The sequence below is a fragment of the Pantherophis guttatus genome, chromosome 1 (assembly GCF_059756535.1).
Source record: "Pantherophis guttatus breed Tessera chromosome 1, ASM5975653v1, whole genome shotgun sequence".
Taxonomy (NCBI): Eukaryota; Metazoa; Chordata; class Lepidosauria; order Squamata; family Colubridae; genus Pantherophis; species Pantherophis guttatus.
The window spans coordinates 89,332,556-89,351,074 of NC_142063.1; the positions used below are offsets into that span (position 1 = coordinate 89,332,556).

Sequence of the window (18,519 nt, forward strand, 5' to 3'; positions counted from 1 at the left end):
TTTTCACATTACCCAAGAAGAACCAATAGAGCTGTACAGTTTTTCAAAATTTAAAGTACAAGGAACTTCCTTTGTTGCCCACCAATTATTATTTTTTTTTGCATGGCTGTCAGTTTGGATCAGTTATGTGATCTCTTCAAATACATTCTATATGATACATTGGTGTAATATATTCCTGTGCCTGAATTGTTCATTAATAAAAATTTGCATGACATGCCAGTTTGAATTTATCTGCTGTCCTGAAAATACTTTTGGGATGTGAGATTTTTACCATTAGCAGCAGCCTAAAAAGAAAACAAGGGGCGAAAACCAGACCCTTCTCTGAAAGAGTTCTGCCAGCAAACCACAATCCTGTGACAGCAGCACTTAAGTCAGTCTTGAGTGACAGTCTTGAGTATGAGTCAGCAGTGTGCTGCAACTGCCAAAAAAGCCAATGAGTTCTAGGCTGCATCAACAGAAGGATAGCATCAAAATCACGAAAAGTGACAGTACCCCTCTATAGTGCACTAGTGAGACATTTGGAATACTGCATCCAGTTCTGGTCTCCATGCTGATGATAAGGAGTCTGGAAGCTAAATCATACAATGAACAGCTAAGGGAAATATGTAGGTCTGTTAGCCTAATGAAAGAAGGCTCAGGGGAGTCTTGATAATAGTCTTCCAGTACTTGAAGGGCTCTCAGGGGGAAGAGGGCATTTATTTAATGTCCATAGCACTTGAGGGCAAGACAAGAAGTAATGGGTAGAAGTTCATCAGCTGGAGATTCCACCTGGAAATAAGGAGGAATTTCCTGACTGTGAGTATAATTAGTCAACGGAACAGATTGGCTCCCGAAGTCCCGAAGATGAGTGCTCCATCGCTGGAGGTTTCCAAGAAAAGATTGGACAACCATTTGTCCAGAATGTACAAGGACTCTTGGCTTGGGCAGAGAGTTATAGAAGATCTCCAAGGTCCCTTCAAGTACTATGAGTGGTTTATCTACCCCAAGATTCAGAAGGCCTCAACACTGTTGCCTTCTGCAAGTCCTTGAAAACCCAGCTCTTCCCCGGCATTGGGCCAAGGTGTTAGATTAGCATGCTTTGAAGGGGTCATGTGAAGTTGGAGGTATTATGTTTAAATTCTTTTCTGGTTTCGGTTATATTTTGCTAAAACATTGTTAACATGATATTGCCACACAGTCCCAAAATCTGAGTTGAGAGCAGCATAAATTGATTAAACAAATACATAGATTTAGTCTTCAACCTCTATTTTTCAACAAACATTAATCATTTGTAATATTAAACATTTCAAATATCTGTGAAAAAGTCTTGTATGAATCAGCTTCATCAGGGGGCTTTAGAATTTCGTTTTTAGAATGTATTTTGGTGATGGTTCTGAACTTATTTCTGTGTTACTGAAAGGTGAAGGGCTGCTACTTTCTAGTCTGAAAAAAGTTTCACTGAAGATGTCTTGCTTTGAAGAAGGGCGGGCGTAGGGGGACCTAGGATGCAGTGTGTTAAACAGAAGGAATGGCAGCACACAGAGATGAATTTTTACAGTATAACCATGTCCTAATTAATGTCAGTATGAGAGCCTTCTGCTCACCCTATTTCAATCATTTTTTTCTTCTTCTTAGAAAAACATAATAAAAGAAAAGCTATTTTCTGTTAAAGTGATAGAAATGAATTTTTGGAAACAACAATAACACAAGAAACCGAAATAGTTTTAATTACCCTTATTTCATAATTCACTGTCATTCACAAGCTTGACTATTTGCACGCTCTCTCCTACTTACCAATTATTTATAAAATATAGGTTCCAATTCAGATTCTCTACTCTGCATTCTTCCACTGTAGGAACGCTTCATTTATTCTTACATTCTGTGTTGTGCTCTTCAATCAGGTACAGAAATCTGTAAAAGAATTTCACCACTTATTTCATGATTGCTTGTGAAACTGGTGAGAGGTTTCCTCAAAAGTCTTCTGCAATGTCTATCCAATCGTCTACTAGCATGATTAGTGGCAATTTTAAACTATCAAGTTAGACCCGATTATCATTTCAGAAGCCATATTGAAGTTTTGTCAGCAACTTGTTCTTCTTTGTGTTTTGTGACATTAAAGTTAGTGATGTTTTCTACAATTTACCAGGAACAGCTATTAAGCTAACATGTCCATAATTTCCTAAATTTCCCCTAGCCCTGTAAATGTTTTTAGATTGGTCAATTTCACCTCTGGAGAAGAAGCTGGCCTTAGCTGCCATATTTTTATTATATCAGTAATTTCCAGATTTTACTAAAAGTGCCACATGGACCCAATGATAAAATTTACTGCCATTTTTATAACTCACTCCCTCCACTTTATACAGGCACAAATATGTACTGTATATCTTCTGCACTGAAGATGAAGAATTCATTCAATTGTTTTGCAATTTGCTTATGTTCATTTAATATTTTTATGCTATATATAAACAAATGAATTAGTGGCATATTGTTTTCTGGAAGAATTCACAGATTTTTTATTTGTAAGCCTCTAGGCAAGATGGGCAGCATAGAAACCAAATAAGTAAATAAATTTTAATTGCTCTTTAATGCACTTATCAAAATGCTCTTCTTTTCACAGTTATTTTTATTTGCTTCTGGGAAAGTTGTTGTTCTCATTTGGACAAGTTTTGTCTTGAAACTTTCTTGCTGCTGCTCATTAAACATGCTAATGGCCTCTTGGACTTCATATATTTTTCCTGAGCTCTTAAGACTTTGTGGCACCATAAAGTTTTTCTGGAAATATGTTTTCTTCATCTACAGAGTGGTATCATCTCCAGGATGAGTTTTGTATGAGCTCTTCTACCTGATTTCCATTAGACTCTCTGTTTTTATGTCCCCTTTTACATTTACACTACATTCTACATTTAGCTATTACAACAGTCCCATCTTAGCTCAGAGGCTTCTAGCATTGCTCTAAAGATATCTATGCACTGCCTGATTTCCCAAATCTTTCTTCTCCATGGTCCTTCGGCATTTTTGACTGGCTAGTATGTCCTATGCAGTGGCGGGTTGCTACTGGTTTACACTGGATCAGGCAAACTAGTAGCGGCGGCAGCGGGCAGCTCCTCCTACCTGCCCGGACATTTCTGTGCATGCTCAGAAGCGCCACATGCACATGCAAACACGCACACATAAGCAAACTGGTAGCGATGGGATTTGGAACCCGCCCCTGGTGCTGTGTCCTATTTCCATACTGCTTAGGAAATGGAAATATTTTCATTCTAGACTTTTAGAAATTATTGGTCCAACACCAGATGTTCCCCAGTTTTTATCATCTCTAACCACGAAATTGGACTGCTGTTCTACTACTACTTTGTAGTATTGTAGTAGTAATTGTTCCATTCTGATTCAAGTTGAATTCATCTCTTTTATATAGGCTTCTCCTAAAATATCCTCTAGTGATAAGCATGTCTCCTTGATACCTCCTTATACCTAGATTCTTTATTTATTTCTACTTGGATACCATCTGACTCCAATCAACTGGGTAGCTTACTGAAGCATAGCATATCTATATGGTCTCATACATGGAATAGGTAGCTTTTTAGAGAAAACTGATGTGAAAGTCCTTGTTTCCAGAAAAGAAATGAATTATTACATCAATTTTATGTCCAGGGTTATTGTTGAACATATATTTAATGTATTTAATCAATTGTATTCATTTAATTTATTTATATGGCTGCCCCCACTCACTACGCAACTCTGGGTGGTTAACAAGGGTTAAAAATAACCAATACACTGAAAATTATAAAGATAATGAGACATGTATCAGATATACAATCTGTTTCATATAGCCAGTTCCTTTCTTGCCTTTCTTTTAGTTTCTGGGAGAATAGCCAGGTCTTCATTGTCTTCTTCAAGACCAGAAGGGACAGAACCAATGAAATATTCCATATGGCAGGGAGATTGTTCCATATGGCAGACTTGGCAATAGAGAATAGATCCTCTAAGGGTTTTATGGGTCACCACCAACCCCTTAATTGCACCAGAAGCTCATTGGTAACCAGTTCAGCTCACTTAATAGTGATATCATGTGGGAATACCAAATCCCCCACCTAGCAGCAGCTTCCCCTAGTCCCATCATGCTTATGCCATGAGGAATATGTGTCATCCACATATTTTCCCAACACTTACCTGTCTTCCCACCTGCTTGCAAGCAAGTAGGTCTTGCTTAACAATCTGTGATTCTTGCTTAATGGCAGCAATGAGAAGTGCTGGGATTACGATTGCTAAGCAATGGAATCACATGATGTCACATTTAACAACTGAATCACTTAGCAATGCAAAGTCCAGTCTCACTTACTGTCATTAGCCAAGAACTAATGAGCTGCACTGGCTACCGGTGGCACTCTGGATACGTTTCAAGGTGCTGGTGCTCTCCTATAGCCCTTCATGGCTTAGGCCCGGGGTACTTGCAGGACCATCTCCAGCCGTTCTCCCATTGTCCTGTGCGCTCTCACAGAGTCAGCCTCCTCAGGGTGCCGTCGGCCAAACAATGTCGGCTGACAACCCCCAGGGGGAGGGCATTCTCTGTGGGAGCCCCGACCCTCTGGAATGGATTGCCCACTGAGCTCAGGACAGCCCCCGACCTTCCGTCGCGAGCTGAAGACGTGGCTCTTCCGCCAATTAAACTGATCCGTTTGGGGGTACACTGGTATAATTTTAAATCGTTTTTTAATTGGGTTACTGATTTTAATTTGGTATTGTATTGTGATTTGTATTGAAGTTGTCATTTTGTAAGCCGCCTTGAGTCCCTAGGGAGAAAGGCAGCATATAAATCACAATAAATAAATAAAATAAATAAAATAAACTATCTGTACTCTTAGGAAAAGGTGATTGCTCCTCTTGAGCATTGAGGCCATTGAGTTGTCTTCCATCAGGAAGCATCAGAAATCTCCTTCCCTTCCCAGTAGGCAAATAAATGACAGGTGAACATTCTGGCATTTCCTTTGATATTCTTTTTCAGTATCCAGCCTGCAAACTTTGAATTAAGACCCTGTTTTATATATTTTTGAACCCCAAAATAAGCACTTGGCCTTATTTTTGGGGAGGTCTTATTATTTTGGGGCACATGGAGCAAGATGGGGCTCCTCTTGCTGTCTTACCTGATTTCTAATTCTGCATTTAAATATTTTTGGGGAGGGCTTATTTTCGGGGGGAGGCTTATTTTAGCGCATGTGCTCAAAAGCCTGATTGGGCTTATTATCAGGGGTTGTCTTATTTTCAGGGAAACAGGGTAGGCATCAACATAAAAATTACCAGAAACTCTTGGTTACATTAAATCTATGGGCCTTTTCCAACTATTGAGTTAAAGCACTAGCCACCCATCTCTGAATTGGCACAAAAAGCACAGGCATAACATTTAATATTGTCCATTGCCACCCCCAGTCTGCCTTTATCCTCATGGTTCTGAATTATTACTGAGTAATATTGTCTTGAGTTGTGAGTGTGCCAAGTGCTATAGGCAAGGTGATTTTATTTTTTAGGTTTGATCTGTCTTTTTTCAATGTCTTCAGCTAATGGGAGAAAATATCCATCAATCAGGACAGTGCAGCAAGAAAAGAGTCAGGTCAGGTCACAGGACTTTGGCTGTTTGTTTGCCCCTTATTCCACTGCCCATTTGGGCATCTCTGAAGTATTTTTAAAGAGATATAATCAACATATGAAAAAACCAAGGGCAGAGTATATTGGTAACTTTGATAATATGGGCGGCCAATAAATTTGACAAATAAATCAATAAATAAAATAAATATTGCCTCTTAATAAGGCTGTCCAGTGTTTCATGTTTAAAGAACAATAAATATGTGTTGGAGTACGTGTTAAATGTGCACATAAGCAGTTGTCAGCAACTCCTTAAAGCAAACGTTAGTAAGACCACACTTGGAATCCTGCAACCAATTCTGGTCACCACAATATAAAAAAATGCTGATATTCTGGAAAGAGTGCAGAGAAGAGCAACAAGAGTGATTAGGAGGCATGAGGCTAATACAAACAAAGAATGACTGCAGGAATTGGGTATGTCAAGTCTAATGAAAAGAAGGACTAGGGGAGACATGATAGCAGTGTTCCAATATTTGAGGGGCTCTTACAAAGATGAGGGGGTCAAACTATTTTCCAAAGCATGCAAAGAAAAGACAGGAAACAATGGTTGGAAAATAACCAAAGAGAAAAGCAACCTATAACCAAGGAGAAATTTCCTAATGGTGAGAGCAATCAATCAATGGAACAGCTTGCCTTTAGAAGTTGTGGGTGCTCCATCATTTGAGGCTTCAAAAAGAGACTGGACAACCAGTTATCTGAATGGTATCAAACTTGCAGTGTCATGTTGTCATCATGTGATGTATTGTGATTTTTTCCCCTTAGCGGAGCTGGGATGGGCATAGCCTGCATGGGACGCATGCTGCCGAGAGGCCACTGTTTGATACCCCTGGTATAGGGTCTCCTGCTTGAGCAGATGTTGGACTAGAAGGTCCCTTCCAACTCTGTTGGACTTCTATGTTCTATGTACCTAATATTGCCATCCACCTGCAGAGGGCAGTCATGTGATCTGAAAAAAGATGCAGCTGTTTTAAAAAGTTCCCAGTGGGTGCTATGTAAGCTATCCATATATAGACTCTGGAGTTCTTTTTTTCCTACTGAATCTAAAGTATTCTTCAGTATATCTCTTAACATAAGATGATAGTTCTTGAGGGAAAAAATTATCATTCGGGTATAGCATAGAGCAGGGGTGAAATCTAAAATTTGTTACTACTGGTTCTGTGGGTGTGGCTTGGTGTGTGTGGGGGGTAATGTGACTGGGTGTGCGTGGCCAACTTTTTTTTTTTAACTTTTAAAAGCATTTTTTTCTACAACCTTAAGAAGTTGCAGAAAAAAAATGCTTTTAGAAGCCTCTGACGATCAGGCAACTCAGCTGGGATCGCCAGAGGCTTTTAAAGGCATTTTTTTCCCCTACAGCCTCTTCGGCCAAAGAGGTTGTAGGAAAAATGCTTTTAAAAGCCTCTGACAATCCCAGCTGAGCCACACAATCATCAGACGCATTTTATGTCCAGGGTTATTGTTGAACATATATTTAATGTATTTAATCAATTGTATTAATTTAATTGATTTATATAGCTGCCCCCATTCATTTTTTCAGCCAAAGAGGTTGTAGAAAAAATGCTTTTAAAAGCCTCTGATGATCCCAGCTGAGCCGCACAATCATCAGACGCATTTTATGTCCAGGGTTATTGTTGAACATATATTTAATGTATTTAATCAATTGTATTAATTTAATTGATTTATATAGCTGCCCCCATTCATTTTTTCAGCCAAAGAGGTTGTAGAAAAAATGCTTTTAAAAGTAAAAAAAAAAAAGCCTCTGATGATCGCACAGCTCAGCTGGGCATGGGGGGGGGGCGGCGCAAGGATTTTTGCTACTGGTTCTCTGAACCACCCACCACCATTGCTACCGGATCGAACGATCCGGTCCAAACCAGGAGCATTTCACCCCGGCATAGAGGTAGCGCTGTAGGCTTGTAGATGATATTTGCTAAGCCTGAGGAAAGGAATATAACCCTTCTGTTTCTGCTTGATCTCTCAGCAACCTTTAGTATCATCAATCATTATATCATTCAGAGACATCTTTGAGCACTGGACAGCTTTCTCTGTGTTTTTCTCCTTCCCAAAGAGGTAGTTTCAACCAGGGAAATAGAGATTAAGCCCTAGGCCCCTCAGTTGTGGGGTGACATAGCCTGAATACTCTCTTTACTCCTATTCAACATCTACATGAAACTGCTGCTGAGATCATCCATTACCACAAGATCAGGTTTCATGCTTTCTAACCAAACAAGTGAAGTGTCAGAAGTGCTACTCAGGATCCTGGAGGCTGTTCTGGTCTGGATGGGGCAGAAGAGGCTAAGATTCATTCCCAGTGAGAGAAAGTAGCTCTGGATTTGAAAGCCTGCCAATACCATCTGTAGCTCTGACTACCGTGGCAGTCCCTGAAGAGAGCAAGACTTATAATTTGGGTTCCTATTGGATTCTGAATGCCTCTCAAGGAGCAAGTGGATAGCTGTGGCCAAGGTGGCTATTAAACAGCTCCACAGCACCATTGCAACCTTTTCTGGATACGGAGGCTTTATTTATTGCCACTCACACCTTAATCATCATTCAACCCAAATATTGCAATGTATTCTACAGGGTGATGCCCTTTAAGTCCATTTGTATGTCCTATATTCAGAATGTTATAGTCCAAGTAGTTACAGATGAGTCTCAAGATGCCTATACAAAATCTTTAAGACCTGCCCTGATTGACAGCTGGGTTCCTGGTATAATTTAAGGTGCTGATGGTCATCTTGAAAGCCCTTTTTTTGGTCAAGGTGTGGGACCATCCTCTCTCAATGATATCTATCACTCACTAACATTTATTAGGTGGGCTCTTCACACGTTCCTTTGATTAGAGATTGTCACCTACAAAAGTCACGAAAACATGTCTTTCAATGACACCTCCACCTATTCAAATTGGCCCCCTTCTTCCTGGTCTTTAGAAAGTCTATGGAGACATTTATTACATAAAGTCTCAGGGGCAGGGCTGCTGTGACTCTCCTCCCAGATGGTGAATTAGTTTTATTTTATTTCTTGAGTGTTTAAGTTTTTATATGGTTATTTTATAAAGTATATTTTTAGTTTTAAAACCTTTCATGGTTCAAGGCATGGTTATTTATCTCTGTTTTTTAACCCAAATTACAGATTTTTTACACTTCCCAGAGATGTTTGGTCAGGCAGTCCAAAAGTCCCACAAATACATGAAAATTATAAGAAGCATTTGGAATATTTTTACCTTTTCTATACAAGCCTTTCTTAAAGGCTGTTATTTGAAGAGGAAGCCAAATCTGGAAGCAAAATTCAGCCAGAAGTGCAAACCAGGAATGTGTAGGTTTTGTTTGAAGTGTAGATCTCTCCATTATTTGTAGCTAATAATATCAGTTACAGCTGTGCATTTGGCAATCAGGCCTAACCAGGACTTCTTCCATAAAGTTGGTTTGGAAATATACAGCTTTACTAGCCTGTGACGGTCCAATTGTACTGTATTTTCATATCACATTAGCACGTTGAAGCATGATACGAAGGCTGTTCAGTCAAAACAAGAATAAAAATTCAGTAAATGTATTTCATTCAAATGGGGGTGGAAAGTACAGACTAAGTATAGACAAATTGGCATGTTGTTCTTCTAACCATATGTCTTGGACATTGTTTAAGGCACGTATTATTGAACATTTCTAGGGGAAAGCTGTGTATGTGGCTACACAGCCTTTCCAATCTTTTTTTTTTTTTAATTCTCTGAAATGAAACCCATGTACACATAACTGTAGAATTTGAAGTCTGGAGTCTGGAAAAGATTCATAGTTTTATTCCAAGTGCAAAAGTTCTTTTGAAGTAAGTATGATGTCATGAGTTTTCTGGAAAACTCTGGATTTTTTTGATCCCATGGTTCAGGGTAGCATCTTCAAAAATGTACAAAATGCAGGCTACAACAATAACTTACTAGCATTACAATTAACAGAGACCATGGGTGTCAAAATCGTGGCATCACGTTGCCATCATGTGATGTATCATGATGTTTTTCTCCTTCACGGAGCTGGGGTGGGTGTGGCCTGCGCGTGATGCATCCGGCCCATGGGCTGCCAGTTTGACATCCCTGGATAGATGATGACTGAGATCTGACTCATCTGCTAAGAAGAGGTGCTTTAATTTCTGCCATGGTGGTGTCAACCATGCTTCTGTGCCTTTAAGTTTTCAGTCTTGTTTGTATGTGGATTCTGGAAGAATGGCATCAGTGAGCCATGGATCAGGCATCAAGGAGCTTATACTTTTGCAATCAACTTCTATTTGGAGAAGAGATGCAAATATCCAGAAATTGATCCTACTGAATAAAGTAAAAAAAGGAAAAAGTTGTCAGCTCTTTATTCATTCTCTTTTTGATGATGTTACCAAGTTGACCCGCTCAATGGTGATGGTTTATTTAACCAATTTTTACTTGGAAATAGATAAAAACAGATACTGTATGCATAATCTCACATACTGTAAATTGAATACATCTATTACATGTAATTGGGTTGTAAATTCCATCCTCTTATTATTTTCCTCCAAGGGTGGGGAAATAACCAAAATATATGATCCAACTTCTAAAAGGCTACCCACCCTTAAACATGATCTGTGGCCACTTTTATTGTCAGATGGAAAAGAATAATGGAAAATGAGGAGAGATTTGGAATATTCTGTAGTTTTTTCAGGGAATAGGATGATAACTAGTAGGAAACTGAAGCAGACAAGTGTTATATCCATGCAGTCATTCCAACATCTGTTTCTTCCTCCTGAATTAACAAAAGTTTTTTTCTTCTTCACAATGACAAGATGATTGAACTAATAAGCAACGGTTGGATAACATTATGGCTAAAATAACAAACAGTAAGTAAGGTAATTAAATAAATGTGGATATCATAATTAGAAGATGCCAGAATATAGTTTTTGTGTTCAGAGTGTTTTTTTCTTGGCACACAGAGCAAGTGCTAAAAGGGCTCTGCCACTAAGTTGAAAAACTCTAATTCATCTTTGAGAAGTGAATGCAACCAGTGCTGTGACTTTACACATAGGCTTATGTCGAAGATGATAAACGGGATATATGGAAACAATCTTACGGTGAACCAAAATGGTGTGAATAAGAATGACTAAATGACACACAATAGAGGTGCCTGCTAGGAAACTCTCCACTATAATCCCAATTATTGTGAGGAAATTGTTTCATCTGAATTACTGGAAGGGGCCACTCTTGGCTGGCCTATGCTGATCTCTAAAAGCTTAAGAAGGTGAGACATTGTTAGGGACTAGATAAGGGCTAAACAAGGCTATGGGCTAGACCAGGGGTTGGCAATCTTAAACCATAAAAGAGCCACAAAAGTCCTAACTGGAAGCCCCCCTGTTCAATTCTGGAGCCGATCAGAAGTCCGGTTCCCCAACCATAGAGTCTCCTCCTAGTGCTGTGTCCCTTTTCCTCTATTTGTCCTAACCAAAAGCCCTATCAATTGTGGAGCCGGCCAGAAAACCTGCCCCTTGCCATAGAGTCTCCTCCTAGGACACCATGCTTTCCCCCCATTAACCAGAAGCTCCTCTCCAAATTGTGGCACTGACCAGCGACAGGGAGCCGCAGCAGAGGGTTGAAAGAGCCACATGCAGCTCCAGAGCCGTGGGTTGCTGACTCCAGGGCTACATTTTGAAATGAAAGGGTAGATTAGATGGGTGGATGGATGGATGAATTCATGAATAATGCAGCAAGGTATTTTCATCTTGTAACCTAAAAATCGTCAGGGCCCTGCTTCTGAAGTATCAGAAATGAAGCTCAACTCAAAAAAGTTTATATTTTAAATATGATATTTGGATAGTCCTCCAACATAGAGGACATAGAATAACTTGGCTTTAAAAATCTCAGTTTTTCAAGTTCTGGCAATTTTTTTTTTTGGGGGGGGGGGTATGTCTCTGTACCTGCAAGGATTGATTGATTTGCAGTGCTCAAAAGCCACAGAGACCAAGGTAAATGATATATTGCTACGAAAGGGCCGCTGCAGTGAAATGTTGGGTTTTTTTTCTCCCTTTGGGGAAAGAATTTTTCACCTTTTACTTGATGTTATGGTAAACCCATTAGGAGTTATCATGCCCATTTTATTGGATAGGTCAACAAACAAAACTTGTTCCACTATTTAGAGTTTCACTGTTCTACCAAATTTCATCAGCAAGATGGTGGGACTTAGAAAACTATGGAAAAAATGATTCTGAAAGGTACATGTGCTCCACAGGCCTCTTGCTACCTATCTACCTAATCATCCAACCACCATTGTCTGTCTGTCTGTCTACTTATCTGATTGTAACCCTGCAAGAAGAAAACTATACCCAGGCAAACTTATGCCAGAATATATTAAGTGCAATTTTTCCCTGTTTTCCATCAGTGGGAGCACTGTCCTTGGCCTGGAGAAGATATGGATCCTGCCCAATGCGCCTAAAGGAATAAACTTAACCTTGGCTCCCGACGTTCCCCAGCTGAAACATTTTACTGCATGTTAAGTGTCATTAAATGCTCCCAATCAATCCCATCCAGCATTCTTTTCAAAGTCATCGCGCGCCGCTCCTCTCCAATGCATTGGGAGCAACATAACTAAGCATTTGGCTCGTCCTCGGTCCAAAGTTTCTGCGAAGAGTTTGTAATTCAATATCCCTCTCCTTTCCTATGGTAAACCTGTATTTGCCGTTTCGCCGCTTTTTTCTATCCAACCCCCCCCCTCCCTTACTCCCCTCCCTCAAGTCAGCATTAAACTTCCGTTCCGTCTATGTGGACTGATGAAATGTAGGAAATCTGTTTCTGGCGAAAAAAAAAAAAACCCGCTTTCCCAAAGAGAGCACCAAGTATACAGAGATCAGAAGTATGAACAGTGGCAGTAGCGCTGCTACGGTCGGGCTGCTCGGGCTAAGAGGACGGGCTACGAGAGGAGGAGAGGAGCTCTGAGCCATTGCGCGGGCAAAGTGAGTGAGCGATTTTTTTTTGCAAAGCGAAGTGGTGGAGAGGCGGGTGCGCTAAAGTCTCCACTCAGAAATAGCGGCCGCGGGTGGGTGAGGGGAAGAGGGCTGTGGTGGCCGCGCCAGACATTTAAGAGAAAGATATATCGGTGAAAATTCAACAAAGGGACCGAGGAGGTGGACGTGGGTGGGAGAAGTGGACGTTACGTCTGTGTAACCTCGAGGCGGTCTGGTTTTATCCCAAAGAGGGGGGGGGGAAGCGTGTGCAAAGGAAAGAGAGAGAGAGGCAATTTTACCTCTTTCGATTCCCGTGGAAGACAAGCCTCCTTCTCTCTACCCCCCCCCACCACCCCCTCACTCCGTTTTCTACTCTCCTTCTAGATTTGCCGCAGCGAGGCGGAGGGTTTCCGCAAGTAAACAAAACAAAACAAAACAAAACGCACGCGGTCTTTGCGCTTTGCAAAGACAAACAAGCGCGCCTCCGTCCCGGCAATCTGTGGATCTGGGACAATCGCGTTGAGTGCAAAAAAAAAAAAAAATCAACACAAAAGTTTGGCTGTGCCAAACAACAACAACCACAACAACAACAACGGGAAGAGAGGACAGGCTGCCTACCCGCCTGCCTGCCTGCGTGGGTGGGGTGCGCTATTTCGGAACAGCGCGCGCTCCTGAAGGATCGCTGTGTTGACACTTTCGAAACTTTGGCCGGCCTTTTGCGCGTGGCCTCCTCCCAGCTTTCGCGCATCAATCTTGGCTTTGAAGGCTAGATAACAAAATCTACCTCCGCCCCAATAATGAACGCTGGCATTGTCTCTCTCTCTCTCTCTCTCTCCCCCCACTACCCCACTCCAAAGAGCAGGCTTTTGAGGTTGGTAGGCAGGCAAACCCAATGTATAGGCTACGTGCGCGAGGGAGATGTCCGTTTTACTGTATGGTTCCAGCAGGCAATCCCAAATAGCGCTGGGGATAAGGTAGGTCAGCGTGCCTACCGTCCCTGTCCAAATATTCTTTCTTTTTTTTTTACTTACTCTTTTCATGTATTCAAATTATGTTTATACTTTTACCTGTTATCTTATATATGCTGGACAAATAAACTTATGAAAACTGATGACAACTGGAAAGCCATCCGAGGTGGGACGGGGCAATCGAGATTTAGGGCAGTTGGATGTTCCGAGATGGACCAAGCCTTGGTACACGCAAGTCCTTTCTTCCCGCAACTTCGTGTGCCTGTAGGGGAGCGGGGTGGGTGAGTGGGGGACACGGAACCATGGATTTCCTTGATTGTACAGTAAGTGAGTTACGTTTCCGGCATCAGGAAGGAGCCCTGCAGTCACTAATTGAGAAGACGGCAGTCTGCACCAGATCAAACTTGTTCCCTAAAGTGGACTTAGATCAGTCAAAAGTTTTTTTAAGCAACCCACGAGTCTTATAGGTAGGACCTGTCCTGGCTATACAATCGAGTTGGGAATCCCTTTTTTTTGGGGGGGGGGAGACCTTCGAGGCGTTGTTGGGTGCCAGGATAAGTCCCTGCATGACAATATTTTTGAAGTGGTTTGCCACTGCCATGGCGAGAAGAGTGAGTGAATGGCCCAACGTCACCCAAGTGGTTTTGTTCCTCAGACGAGTCTCGAACTCGCGGTCTCTGCCCGCTGCCTCATCCACTACCTACCGGTATACCCAACGGGCTCTCCCCTAAATGTTTTCATTTGGAAGACTCGACTTGGATAGAGAAAAGTGGGAGGAGGAGGAGGAGAAATGAAAGAACACCTTCTCCCTTCCACTAATTCCGCACCGGGTTACAGTGTGTGGTAGCCTTTTGTTTCTTCCCCTCCTTTGCGCGTTGGCCTCTGGAAACATCTGCAGCAAATCTGGCTGAGGGGAAAAAAAAAAAGCCCGACCAGCTTTCCCTCTTGCCTTAATTGCAGACCTTTAGGTTAACCCTGAGCAACCCAGTTGCTTTAAAGGCTCCTTGCTTCCCGCCCGTGGGAAGAGGTAGAGATCAGCCAGAAAACGAGACAGACTCCTTAGGATTGGTATGTTTGGCAGGGATCACGTTACCGACTCGCCTCTGCAGTCTGCTTCCCCTCGCCGCCCCTTTTCCTGCTGCTCCGAAAAAGATCGGTGGGGTGGGGGGGAGAGAATGGAAGGTGGGGCTCTTTTCCGGCGTTTTTTTTTTTTTTTTGCTTTTTATGCTTCAGAAAGTGGCTGAACCGGCTCGGCGGCGCGGGTGGGTTCCTCCCCTTTCCCCGTCGCATTGCAGCTTTCCTCTAGCTCTGCGGACTCTCGGAGTGTCTGGCCTCGCCGTGGTAGAAACAGAACGTAGTTAGTTGGAAGTCCCTTCTCCTCCCCCCCCCCAAATGACTGGACTTTTGGACCAAGTTCAGCAGGGTGGCTTTTGCGATGGGACGGTGCTCTAATTGATTGATTGATTGATTTGATTTGATTTATATTTATATGACTCTCCGGAGACTCAGGGCGGCTTACAATGCGTTAAGCAATAGCCTTCATACTTTTGTATATACCTGCTTAGTAGGGCTTTGCCCCCCCCCTCCCCAGCGGTGTTCTTTTTTATACAAAGTCAGCTAATTGCCCCCACAATCCGGGTCCTCATTTTACCTACCTCGGAAGGATGGAAGGCTGAGTCAACCTTGAGCCTGTGAGATTTGAGCTTGCAGTAATTGCAGGCAGCTGGTGCTATTTAACAGCACTTCAGTCTGCTGCGCCACCAAGGGAAATTGACTGACGTTCTGCGAGACGTCTGGCCTGCGCCGAGAGGCCGTTGGGGATGATTGGGCTGTGTAGCGTTGCGTTGCGTTGCATACAGTTGGCTGAAGCCTTCGTGTCGGTCAGCGGAATATTGATCCAGGGAACCGAGCCAGGGTGGAAAGTACGTGCCCTTAAGCAGAAGTAATCGCTGTTTCTGTAGTATAGCACATTATAGGCTGATTAGAGTTAATGATAAAAACAAATCCTGAATTCAATCGGAAACAAAGGGCTGGGGGTTGGCTGTCTGAATAAGATTTATCCCGTTTTGTTCCTCTGGTTCACTTTTACAAGGAGCAGCAAAGTTAATATAGATAGTCCTCGACTTAAGACCACAACTGAGCCCAATTATTTCTGTTGCCAAACAAGACAGTTGTTAAGTGGGTTTTCTTTCATTTCACAATCTTTCTCGTCGCAGTTTTTAAATGAATCAGTGCAGTTGTGTTAAGTTAGTAACGTGGTTGTTAAGTGAATCTGACTTCCCCATTGACTTTGCTACCTGTCAAAAGGTGATCGATCGCCTGATCCTGGAATACTGCAACTGTCATAAATACGTGCCAGTTCCAAGCAGCCAATTTTTGATCATTGACCATGGAGATGCTACAACAGCTGCAAGTGTGAAAAACGGTCATAAGTCATTTTTTTCAGTGCCATTGTAACTTTGAGTGGTCACTAAATGAATGGTTGTACAAAGACCAGGTTCCACATCCTTAAGTAACTCAGTCCCGTCTGTGTCTGTGTCTGTGTCTGTGTCTGTGTCTGTGTCTGTGTGTCTGTCTGTCATCTATGTATCTATCTGGTGGCCCTTTGTGAGGCTTTGTTTAGGATATTAGAAGTGTTAATACCACTTTATAATGCCTTGGTAAGGCCACACCTGGAATATTGCATTCAAGTTTGGTTGCCATGATGTAAAAAAGATGTTGAGACGCTAGAAAGAGAGCAGAGAAGAGCAACAAAGATGATTAGGGGACTGGAGGCTGAAACATATGCAGGAACTGGGTATATCTAGTTTAATGAAAAGAAGGACTAGGGGAGACATGATAGTGTTCCAAATATCTCAGGGGTTGCCACAAAGAAAAGGGAGTCAAGCTATTCTCCAAAGCACCTGATGATGTTCCAGGACTCACCAGCATATAGCTTGACAGCCCTGATCTACAGTCAAGGCACAGGGTCAACCCGAGACAAGGAAGAGATAGGTAAAATGAGGACCCAGATTGTGGAGACAATAAGCTGACTTTGTATAAAAAGAACACCGCTTGGGGGGGCCCCCGAAAGCCCTATTAAGCAGGTATATACAAAAAAGTATGAAGGCTATTGCTTAATGCATTGTAAGCCGCCCTGAGTCTCTAGAGAAGGGCAGCATATAAATCGAACCAATAAATAAATAAATAAATAAGATTGGAATCTTAACAAGCAGGAACCGCACAGCTAGGAAATGTCCACATTGTTCCTAGCATTGCCTCCATCTGTCTGCTTGTTAAATAGCCAGCTTTGGAACAGCCCATCAAAAAGGATAAGGCTGCCACCTTACCAGTTATCAGACTGACCTTTGCTACTCCTTGCCTTTTCTCTGCACCTACGTGTTCTTGGATCAGGTGCAGAAGGCAGCACCTCCTCTTCATTGGTAACTGGCTGCAGCTGCATGCTTTCCCCACTTGAAGCTTCAGGGCAATCCTGCTGCAGCTGTGCTTCAACCAATAACTCTCAGCTAGCTGCTCCGAGCCATTGACTAATGTCCCTCCTAAAGTACTTGGGACTGGTTTATCCTCCTTTGAACTGACATCTGGAGAGGCATCTGGGGAAGCGTCTGGAGGAGTCATCACAATGTCTTAGAAATCGTATCAGATATAATAGGTTGAAAAACAATCTGTGAATTGTGCTTTATTTTATGAGAATAATATAGTCAACATTGACTGGTCCTGAAAAACTATATAGGGTTAGACTTCATTTGTACTTGAGTGGAGACCACTAGAAAATCCTAAGGCTGCAGGTTAGATTAGAAAACTGGGAGGAGAAGACAATGGCAAGCCCTTCTGAATGGTAAAGAAAGAGTGGACACATTCCTAAATAATCAGAAGTCACTTGGAGGGAGTTTTTAATTTTTTTAAATATCAAACACTCAGATTTTAAGTTATAAGCAAAAGGCATCAGATGAGTTATGAACGTATGAGTAACATGCCTTTGGGGATGCTGAGAAAATATGGTTACTCCCGATGTTAAGCAAAGTGAGATAGTAGATGGTAAAGACCATGAAAATAGTAAGCTGCCTGTTTGTCATATGATCTGTTCCTTGTTTGATAAGCCACTCTGCTGGTCATGAATATGGTGAAAGATACTATTCGGTATTCAGGCAAAAACAGCTTGACTACCCTCCAATGCACATAATGCCCTCAGAGGCTTCTCCAATAGAGGGCACATGTAGTATATGAAAAACACACCTAAAACATTCCTCTTACACAGAAAATAATGATATACTACCACATCTATAAATACTACATCTAGAAAACAAGCTTCCCATAGCACACAAGTGCACAATCCCCCTGCCTTGTTGTCTTCCCTCAAACCCCACACTAGTACCTAGGTGACTTTCAATCCTATATGCTGGTAAATCCTGGAGCATCACAGTTAATGCTTTTGACTAGGCCTGGGGAGATCACAGTTCAATTCCATCCTTGATAATGGAAACTCTGACTGGCTGTGGGAATAAAATGGAGAACCTCACAGAAATATGACCACCATAATCAGGAGTACTGTTACCTTGTCTTCCTAGCTTGATTCCTTATTACAGATTGTCTTTGACTTACAACCACAATTGACCCAAAATTTATGTTGCTAAGTGGCAACATAAGGTTTTAACAACCTTTCTTGCCACATCTGTTAAGTGAATCACTCTAGTTCAGAGGTATCAAACTCAAGGCCAGATCTCACCCATGGGTGTGCTTAGATCTGGCCTGTGGGGCCGCCCTAGAAACAACGAAGGGCTGGGCCATGCTTGGGGACCTCTGTTTTTGCTTTCAGATGGCTGCAGGAGGACATCGTGGCCAAAAACTGATCCTCAAGTGAGCCTCGAGAGTCATGCCCACCCTGACCATACCCATCCTATCCCAGCCATGCCCACCCTGGCCCCCCGAGGTCAAACACAACCCTGATGCAGCCCTCAATTAAATCGAGTTTGACACCCCTGTAGTTGTTAAATTA

General features: G+C 42.1%; 1 protein-coding gene and 1 long non-coding RNA gene across 4 annotated transcripts in view; one reads left to right on the forward strand and one right to left on the reverse strand.

The window, feature by feature from the left end:
• Positions 1–790: 790 nt before the first annotated feature.
• LOC148116479 (uncharacterized) lies at positions 791–14,689 on the reverse strand. Its single transcript, XR_015729719.1, has 3 exons — positions 14,617–14,689; positions 8,834–9,919; positions 791–1,890 (listed from the first exon to the last, which is right to left on the reverse strand). It is a non-coding gene; the product is annotated as an uncharacterized LOC148116479 (long non-coding RNA).
• The window catches only part of GAS2 (growth arrest specific 2), a 125,892-nt gene continuing 119,364 nt past the window's right edge, over positions 11,992–18,519 (forward strand). Inside the window, exon 1 of one of the 3 annotated variants that reach the window (XM_034417243.3) lies at positions 11,992–12,564. The gene's annotated coding sequence lies outside the window, so the exon portion shown is untranslated. Of the gene's footprint in view, positions 12,565–13,381; positions 13,530–14,388; positions 14,592–18,519 lie in introns of those variants that run through there. The other 2 variants (XM_034417244.3, XM_034417245.2) reach the window with 2 other exon arrangements.